The sequence below is a fragment of the Zea mays genome, chromosome 4 (assembly GCF_902167145.1).
Source record: "Zea mays cultivar B73 chromosome 4, Zm-B73-REFERENCE-NAM-5.0, whole genome shotgun sequence".
Taxonomy (NCBI): Eukaryota; Viridiplantae; Streptophyta; class Magnoliopsida; order Poales; family Poaceae; genus Zea; species Zea mays.
This window is the reverse complement of record NC_050099.1, coordinates 199,659,891-199,670,409: the sequence shown is the minus strand read 5'-3', so window position 1 is coordinate 199,670,409 and position 10,519 is coordinate 199,659,891.

The following is a 10,519-nucleotide window of genomic DNA, read 5'->3' as shown; positions in this document are numbered from 1 at the left end:
GGTATTGCAAAACCCGTTGTAATTTCGGGTATCGATTCTCAAAATCCGAAATTTTAAAAACCCGAATTACCCGACCCGAAATTTTCAGGTAACCCGAACGTCCACCCCTACTGTGTCCGAACCGAGAAATTCGGTGTGGCTTCGAGGAATTGGAGGCTTCGGAGAGGGATTCATCGTTATGAAAAACCAAGAGATAGCCCACACTCCAAAACGGACAAGACGACTCCATTACCAGGTAACGTCGATGATTAATCCAGTGATACTCACGTCGTCTCTTATACATCTGTTACCCTCTATTCTCCCCTACCAGGCACCCGCGAGACCCGCACCCTAGCCACCGTTCTTTCCTCTTGCTGCGCAACCCTAGCCGCCGCACCCAAGCCGCCTCACTCAAGCCCGAGAGATGGATCGAACTGCTCCGGTCGTCGTTGTTGCAGAAGCTGTTGATGCTGCTCGTGTTGCGGCTGTTGCAGCTGCGGAGGCCAAATGTGCGGCGTCGGTTGCTGAGAAGGAGGCGTGTGCGGCGGTTCAATCTGCGACTATTGTCGTCGATGTTGTGAAGTATCGAAGATTTGTTGAAGATAACTCCATGGTGGATTCCTTGGTGACTGATTTACTTTCTCTCTTAGGTTGTCTCCAGCAACGTTCTCTATATTCATCCTCTATATCCGTCCTTTACAGTCTCCTCTAAAAGATTTCATCCTCTATATCTCTTTCCTCTCCAACAACGTCCTCTAAATCACGTCCTCTATACTCAAATATCTATATTAGAGACATTTTTATTTTTATTTTTTGTACATACGTATTTGTCATACTCTCAAATGTATTGTACATATTTTAGTTTTGCTAAATCGGTTATTTAAAGTATTCAAATGGATAGAGGACCGTTTAGAGAAACTCTATATATAGATAATCCAGCAGCGTCCTCTAAATTTAGAGGACCGTTTAGAGGACGCTGCTGGAAAGCGTAGAGGACCATTTGATCCTCTATATTTAGGGTACAGAACCCTTTAGGGTCCCTTGCTGGAGCTAGCCTTACTTTGTTGTTGTTCATTCAAATTAGGGTTAGTTCTTCACAAGCATGGTTGCTTAGTCATCCACTTGTTCAACAACTAGTTTAATTTGTACAGGAACATGTTGATTTGAAGTATCACGTTAGCATCAAGAACTCACTCTGATATGCCATTCAAGAGATGAGGAGGCAATCTTCACTGTTACATACCATTGATAGGATGTGTTGCAGTATCCCAGAAGTTGAAGGGGGTAAGGTTGGAAAGCTCGCTGGCCATTTGAAGGAAGTGTGCAAGAGTCTCGAGAAGACTTCAATTGTGTGTGAAGAAGATCTAGAGAACAAATGTCCTAGTTGGGACCTTTATCATCCCCCTTCAGATGTTGAAGACCACCCTAACCTTTCTGATGTTGAGGACCAAGAGGATGGATACGTGTCAGAAGATCCGGAGCTATGGGAAATGGTTTTTGAAGACATGAAGTGGGAGGAGAATAAAGTGGTTGTCTCTTTGTCCGAGCATTGTCGTATTATGGGCTACGACTACGACGAGATTTTTGATCGTACTGTTTGAGTTGTCAACAGTATTAGTATGTTTCTTATGTGGTCCTATAAGCAGATAGTCTGTTTCTTTTGTGGTCATGAGATGAACTTGTAACCAGTAAGTCAGACTTTTGTGATGTCAAGACTATGTACTTGTAACATCTTGATGTGGTTGTCTTCATGTAAGACTATCCATCTGCTACTAAATGGGAACATCAGTGATTTCTGTGACTGCATTCTATGTTTGTGACTCAAAACAGACTGAATTCTCTGTTTTTAGTGATTCTCTGTTTCCAGTGACTGAAAACAGACTGCACTAGCGATTCTCTGTTTTCAGTGACTGCATTCTATGTTTCTGTGACTGCATTTTATTTTTTTTCTGATTGTATTCTTTGTTTGTCACTGAAAAAAGACTCTGAACAAACTGAAAAAGTGGTGTGTCTGACTGTATTAACTGAAAAATTGGTGTTTCTGGAAACAGAATGAAAACATATTGTAAGATTGCTAATTCAAAAAATAGAAGAGCAGAAGAGCTGGATACTTTTCCTTCTAGACCAATCTGTTTTTCTGAACCCATCTAGACCAATCTGTTTGTGACCTCTGTTTTGCAAGAGCACGAGCAGAAGACCTGATTCAGAAAATAGAAGAGCAGAAGAACTAATGCATATGCGTATTGCACAGTTCTGAAGCACACAAGGTTTTGGGACAAACATATATAAACATAGTTCACAAACTGATACAAACAGAGTTCACAAACCGATACAAACAGAGGTCACAAACTGATACAAACAGAGTTCACAAACGACTGATACATTGTTCCCTAATACACACACAGTACTGACTGGCAACAACTGATGAATTTTTGTTCACAAACTGACGACAGAAATTTATGTTGTTCACAAACTGACTGGCAACAATGACTGGCAACAGTAGTTCTACTCGCTTTGCGCATCACGCTTCAGTTTCTTCCTCGGAGTAATTTTCTTAACAAGCCACTTTACACTTCTAGGTGGAGAACTAGGAGGGGTTTCCACACGCACTAGTGCTACATCAGTAGTGATGTCTTCATGGCCACCATTGTCAATTACAGTTTTCTGCATCTTCGGTATAGTCATTTGGAACACCAAATGTTTCTACATCTTCATTTGGAGCACTAGGTTGTGATGTAGAAGTCCGCAACTCTTTCGGGATCCAATTTTTCGTAGTATTCTTCATTGGCTTCCTCTTCCTACAAAGTAACCAAAAAATATAACTACTGAAGACAATCAATAAACCTTCAAAAATTGGTCAATTAAAAAATGGAGTTATAACCTTTTCTTTGTTCCATTTAAAGGGCACTTATAACTGGTTTTCCGATGACCTAGTTGACCACAGTTTGGACAAGTGTACTGTCTTTTTATCTTAGTTGTGCCTTGAGCATTTTCTATGACCTTTCCTTTTTTCCACTACCACCCTCTAGACAACTCTTCATTATGTTTTTCCTTTGTCGCCCAACCGTTCTTTTAGCCATTGGTGCACATACTTCCTTTGAAAAATCCACCTTCGGCCAAAAAAAAAACGATCACCAATAGGTGGAATCCTTCGCATGTAAGCTTTTCTAAACTTGTCAACAGAATAATAATCATCGACAAAGTTCTCCATACCAACATTCCTTACATCTTGGGCAATAATCACTGCCAATCCATGTTGACAAGGTTTCCCTGTGTGCTGCCACTCTTTACATGAACATTGTCTCGACTTTGCCTTCACCACATGTTTTGTCAAACAATTAGTACTATCCCTCACCTCTGCCAAGTAATTGTCACTTTTTACAATTGTCAAATGGCCCAATCCTCTAGTCTGAGCTTTCAATGTAGCCATAACAAATGGCAAGATCAAACCCTGGAGTCTTTCCCATATCCTTCTCCTCCTATGAAACAACTCCATGGTCATCTCTCTAATCTTATTAGCTAAGTCACAAACTGTTAGGTCCTTGTGATCCTTCACCCAGTTGTTAAAGACCTCAGCCATGTTGTTTGTTATGTAATCACATTTAATAGATGGGTCGAAACCACTCCTGTACCAAAGGAATTTGTGATGTTGATCCAAATATTCAGCTATCTTAGGAACACTTCTTACTTGGCTGACATGGTGCTCAAACACTTCCCTCCTATATGCCCTGGCAGCTGGATACATGTGTTCGGAACCTGAGTAGCTTTTGACATAGTTGCCCATGAGATGTCGGAAGCACTCTCTCTTCTTAGCATAAAGGAAACAATGTGTCACTGCATGCATTAAGCCTTTTTGAGCGTCCGAACAAACAGCGAGTACTCCAAGTCCTCCAACAGCCTTCTTCAATTGTGACATGAACCAAATCCAACTTTCAACTGTCTCAGATTGGAAAAACCCAAATGCTAAAGGATACATCCAATTATGTCCATCCACACCGGTTGCTAAAGCAAGCTGGCCATTCCATCTACCGTTAAGTGTGGTCGAGTCAACAATTATGTATGGTCTACAACCATCCCTAAAACCTAAAATGCACGACCCTAGGGCACAAAAGAAACGGTTGAAATAGTACTTCCCATCCTCTAACACCACATCAATCTCTACAATGCTGTCAGGCTCCTTAGCAAGTACTGCGTCCCCCCAAGAGAATAGTAGCTTGAAACTCTCCTCCCAACTGCCAAACAACTCTTTTAATGCCTTCTCCTTCCCCTTCCAAACTGTGTCGTAACCAATAGTGACATTGTGAACTCCTTGAAGTGTATCTTGCAATTCCTTGGCACCCATCTGTGGTTTCTTCATAAGTAGTGGTAAAGCGTGAAAAGCTACCCATCCACAACTTGGTGTAGTCATCTTCCTCCTTCCACTAGATGTGCAAGTATGTGAATCATGCAATAGAGCAACCTGCAAAAATAGTCGAATCACAACTTTGCACACAAACAAACCTTAAATTCACAACATAGTTTTGGTACAAATGTATGATTTAACATACCACAATGGTCGGTAATCCTTTCTTTTCCTCTCGTGCATAAATCCTCCAATGACAATCACCACCTTTACAATATCCGACGTATCTGGTAGTCAAAGTTACATCGATTCCAAGCTCGAACTCATGCTTTATGGCATACTGCCTCATAGCAATTCGAAATTCCTTTATGTTGGGAAACAAACTACGAGGTTGCATTGACGGATTCATTTTATCATACATAACCCTCTTCTCATTTGGTAGGAAGTCCTCACATGGTTGGTCTATACTATTGTCTCCAAAATTAATAGGCTCCGTTTGATCCAAATTACTTGTACCACCTAAAGTGGTTTCATCTCTTTTATTTTCTTTTGCCTTGTCCTCTTTATTCAGACCTAGTTGAGAATACATCTGCATCTCACTTGGAACATCACGTCTCCCTTCCTCATCCCAAAAATCACTTAGTACAAAAGATTCCTAATCATTGTCCTGCATGACTAAGTGAACTCACATACCATCCTAACCTCACTATAGTGTACAAAATTGAAGGGAGACATACCTTATTAGCAGTCTGACCACCTAAGGGAACTAGTGGTAAGGAACTTGAACTAGGCGATGAAGACATTATGGGACCTGCTAATAATTCAACCGATAATTTACAAAACCAATGGTTAAATGTACACGAATCATAGCACGGCCGACCAAGAATAACTACCTTGGGGGAAGAAATGTCAATGTCTGCGTCATTGAACAACTCCAAATCATCCATGGTGGATCCACTGCACACAGACAACGAGCTAGATCTGGTTGGGGGAGGAGACAAATGGGGGAGAGAAGTTCAATGAATGAAGAACAGCAATGACAAACTCACGGGCGGTGCCCTTCAATCAGGTCCGAGACAGCATCCATGGGGGAAACCTCTGGTGCGAGTAGGGAGATCTCTGGCGCGAGAGTCTACTGGTGCGAGGAGGGAGGTCTCTGGTGCGAGGAGAGAGCAGAGCTCTCTGGTGCGTCTCTGATGCGAGGAGGAGAGAAGAGAGAGAAGGGACAACTAGACGGGAGAGCGATGGAGAACTCACGGCACTGGGACAGCACCGGTATCAATGGTGCGAGGAGGGAGGTCTCTGGTGCGAGGAGAGAGCAGAGCTCTCTGGTGCGTCTCTGATGCGAGGAGAAGGAGAGAAGAGAGAGAAGGGACAACTAGACGGGAGAGCGATGGAGAACTCACGGTGCTGGGACGACGACGGTATCAATGGCACTAATCGTTGTTCGAACCGTGTAATGGAGTCGTCTTGTCCGTTTTGGAGTGTGGGCTATCCCCTGGTTTTTCATAACGGCGAATCCCTCTCCTAAGCCTCCAATTCGTCGAAGCCGCACCGGTGGTCTTTCATAATGGCAAATTTCTCGTCCGAACTGGATAGGACTATAGTCCATATGAGGCTCAAAGACGGAAAATGGTATACCAGTGATCGTTAAAAAAAGGTCGGTGGTTATTGGCAATTTTAGGGCTGATTTGGTGATAAATTATATATATATAATATGTGGGGTTAATGGTACACAAAGAATGTGTATATTTTTGGATTGTATATAGAAAATTGCCCCTATTTATGTTGGTTTACCTTGAAGATGATTTGGCATGTTTTGTTTGCGTGTGTAACGTGACAGGTCTCATCATGTTGTTCGGACACTACTACAAACTATCATTGCCTCTTATCTATTACTTCCTCCGTCCCAAAATACACCACGTCTGTTTTCGAATATTTATTGTTGGCTAGTTTATTTTTGAACTAACCGCGATAAATAAAAAAGAATTTCATTTTAGGTTAAAAATACATTCATTTATTAACCTATGAAATGTAGTTGTATGTACGTCTATATTCATTATCGTTATAATGAATATGGACAAAAAAGGACCAGAAACAACTATATTTTTAGGCGAAGATAGGTATGGCAATGGGTCGAGGTCGGGGGAGTGATCCCCGTCCCTGCCCCGATCCCCGAAACTCATTCCCCACCTCGGCCCCGAAATGCATAACGGGGAGAATTTATTCCACGTTCCCACTGGGACCCATGGTGATTAATTGTTGAGTATAAACATTATGATATAAATTTATAAATCACACTTGTCATGTGGTGTGGGTGAGCGTCAATTAAGTGAAGAAAATGAGGGTTTGAGTTATTGTCTAAGGATTTTGCATCTTTATACATGGTTATATTGAATATGCACTACGAGGAAGAGTTTTGGGTCCCCGTCGGATTCCCACGGGACAAATTCATCTCTGCCCCACACTGTTAAGTTTCGAGTCCCTGCCCCGCCATCCCCATAGGGGAAATTTTACCCCCATCCCCACCCCGTTTGGGTCGGTTCCCCGTGGGGACCTGACTCCATGAGGAAAATTTCCATCCTTAGATGGAGGGAGTATTATGTTTTAGTATGCGTTAATAGTAGGGATGGCAATATGGAGTCGATTCTTAACTCCCCGCAAGGAATTTTCCTATCAAGCTTTATTTGTTTGCATGGATATTTGAGTGGATATAGAGGAATTAAAACATTTTCTTTTCAATTTTGATTAGAGAGGGATTTAAGCTCCTTCGATCAACTCCTAAACGAACAAGCCCTTTGATAGTCGCTTAGAGGGGGTGAATAAGCAACACCTAAAATTTAAACACTTGAAACAAAACTAGATTCCAAATCAGTGGTTAAAGTGATAGAGAATCGAATCGGGGTAGGGAGAGAGAAGTTCTTGCAAAGTGTGCTTAAATGATTGTGGAATTAACTTGAGAGCAACACTTAATGATTTGAATCAAAATCCAAGCAAAAGAACTTAGATAGGGAGAGAGGGAAGAACAAATCGCAAGCAAATGCAAAACATACAAAGACACGATGATTTGATTTACTAAAGTTTGATTCCAAAGAACCTGCGTCTCTGTTAGGGTGTCCCTAAGGATGGAGTCTCTTTTAACCCTCTCAAATGATTCCCACGATCAAACTTGAACCCCTCAGGTCTTCATGATGAGAGACAGAATTTTCACGAGGCACTCCACAAACTCGGAGCCTCTTGCTAGCCTCTACAGTAGAGGAACGCCAACACAAGAGCAAGATCACAACTCCAAGAGCACAACACAACACCACAAAGCAGATCACACAATCACACTAGTTTTCTTTCACTCTAGAAAGACTATCTCATGGCACTTCTTATCAAATGTGGCGCTCGGCTCACTTGAATGTGTTGCACTAGTGTTTAGGAATGAAGGCACAACTCTTGTGTCTTACAATTGCTGGTCAGGGGGTATTTATAGCCCCCAACCCCTCAATTAGGCATTAGGTGAGATCCCAAAATATGCACATGCCTCTGTCCAATGTACCACCAGACTTCCTTTCACCCTGCATAATCAATGGAAAACTGCCATGTCAAGTGGCACCAGACTAGTCTGGTGCACCACTGGACCCTACAACATCAGTTGCCACGTCATGTAGTCGTTGGAGCATGAACTAGCCATTGAACTCAACGGGTCTGGTGCACACCGAACTAGTCTGGTGCGCCATATGCTTCATCTCTTCAAGAACATATCGTTCTGCGTAAGTGATCCGATGCTCCACCGGATTGGTCCGGTGCACCAGGCCACTGAAGCCCTATAGAAGCCCTCTTTGCGTAAGTGGTCTGATGCACCACCATACTAGTCTGGTGCACCAAGCCATAGAAACCTAGAGTATGCCTTCACATGTACTCAGTCCAATGCATCATTGAACTGGTCCAGTGCACTATAGACCTACTAGAATGAAGTCAAAATTGGCTTTTCTTCAATTTGATTTGGTTGTCCTTGAGAGCATTCCTATGACTTAGACAAACATGTCTAGAGTTTGTCCAAGTAGTCTAAGTCATAGTTCTTCACTTCTTTGCTTTTATCCAATTCGGATTCCTATTTTGGCTCAAACTTAGCTCCAAATACACCTTTTTCCAAAATCTGAACTTCTAACCCCTCTAAGGTGCTCAAATAGGTTCCTAGTGGCATTTAGAACTTATCGAAACTTATGAACCCCTTGAAGTTCATTTCATTCAAAATATACCCTTCCAAGCCTTGATTTAAGCCAATCACTACATTGAATACTTCAACTTGATTCTTATGAACCTGCATTCATACACTTAGCAAACTAGTTAGATCATGATGTTGTGTTGATCATCAAACACTAAAACCAATATAGAAATGGAGTATAGCATAGTTCCCTTTCGATCTCCCCATTTTGAAGATTGATGCCAACACAACCAAAGAAAATATGAAATATATATAATTCACTTACTTGTTTGCTATTCAACATGAGTTATGTCGATGTTTTGACTAAGCATCGGCAAGTAAATTTGTGATGCGCGTTTTAGGCCTGGATGGTGTGCGAGGTGGACACAAGAGTTATACTAGTTCAGACCAAATGACCCTACTCCAGTCTTTGGTGGCTTGCGCTACCAACAACAGATTGCTTGTAGTAGCGTGTTACAAGCAAGCGAGAGAGGGAAAGAGCTCTCAAGTCTCTTATCAAAGTGTTTGTGGGTTGGGATCGTGTGTTGTGAGCTAGAGCCCTCTAGGTTTGAGTGCCTCGAGGCTCCATGTGACTCTCTGTTCCTTCTCATCGTGTCTTTCTGTGGTTGAGGTCGACCCTTCCTTTTATAGCTCAAGGAGGTAGTCTCTTACAAGGAATGTGTAAAAAGGTAAAAAGAAGGGGTCTTTCGTTGATGAGATCTTGTAGTGCGCTGATACCGTGACTCATACTTGCCATCATACTTGTTGTTGTACTTGTCGTCGTACTTTTAGATTGAAATACTATGTGTTGCTTACGTGAGTACACGGCTTCGTACCCTAAAGGGTACCCTATCTTCACCAAGAGGTCACCCTAGAGTTTGTAGCATAGTGTCACCTGTAAGTTTCTAGGATGGGTCGATGCTATGGAAGTTTCATTCGTACCCCCTACTTCCGTCGACCCTTGTACCTCGTAGCCCATTCGTTAGGTTTCCCTTTGTTCCTTGTACAAGGGTGGTTGGTGCTATAATCGTCCCAAATTTGGAGGAGCATGGGGCTTGACTGAAGAGAAAAGGCGGGTCCCGCCTTTGTCACGTTGTGCCAAGTGGGACAACAATGGAGGTAGGTATGGGGCGATGGTATGATCGCCTGACCTCGAGCGACCTTGTCTAGCCTTGCCGATGAAAGTTGCCTAGAGGGGTGGTGAATAGGTGAAACCTAAAAAATTATAAACTTTGAACACGAACTTCACCCAGGGGTTAGGATTAGAAATGAGTAATAACGAAATCGGAGTGCGGAAGAGAGTTCTTCTTGCTATGAGTTGTTCCATCAATGCGAATAACTTTGGTAGTGTTGGGGGCCTTCTTCTCCGCCAAAGGTCCTCTAAGCAAAAACACCTTCGGTAGGATAGTATAAAAGCAGTCATGACACGAAGATATAAGCCGAAGCCACGATTGAAAGAGCTTCGACTTGGTGTCATGCTAAAGACGAATGACGATACCGACTTAAAGAGGAAAAGACTGTATAGTCCCTAATAGTCTGTATTATGATTATAACTAATTATCAAGGACACATATGTAATTTTGTCCGGGTTGCGTCCCGTGCCTATAAATAGATGAACAGTGCCCCTGTATTATTCACGCCGACTTGTAATCTCTCTTGCGTCACTCTCGCATTTCTACCTTCTAACTAATCGATGGTATCAATGTCATATAAATATTATGAGCAATTATTCATATTTATGGAATGAGAATATAGATGATTCATTGATTCATTATCATTATTTATACTCCTTTGTATTTCATGTACTTCCGTTTATAACTCCTTACTGAAATGATGAAGGTACATCCTTCATGAACTTCGTCTAAGGTTCATTATGCCCGAAAGGAGATAATGTATCAAAGGACGAAGGTCTTTAATCATTAACATTTGTGTTGCTTTGTTCTTGATGTATAGCATTTGAGAACAAGGACCAACATTGGCGCCCACCTCCGGTAAACTCACTTCCA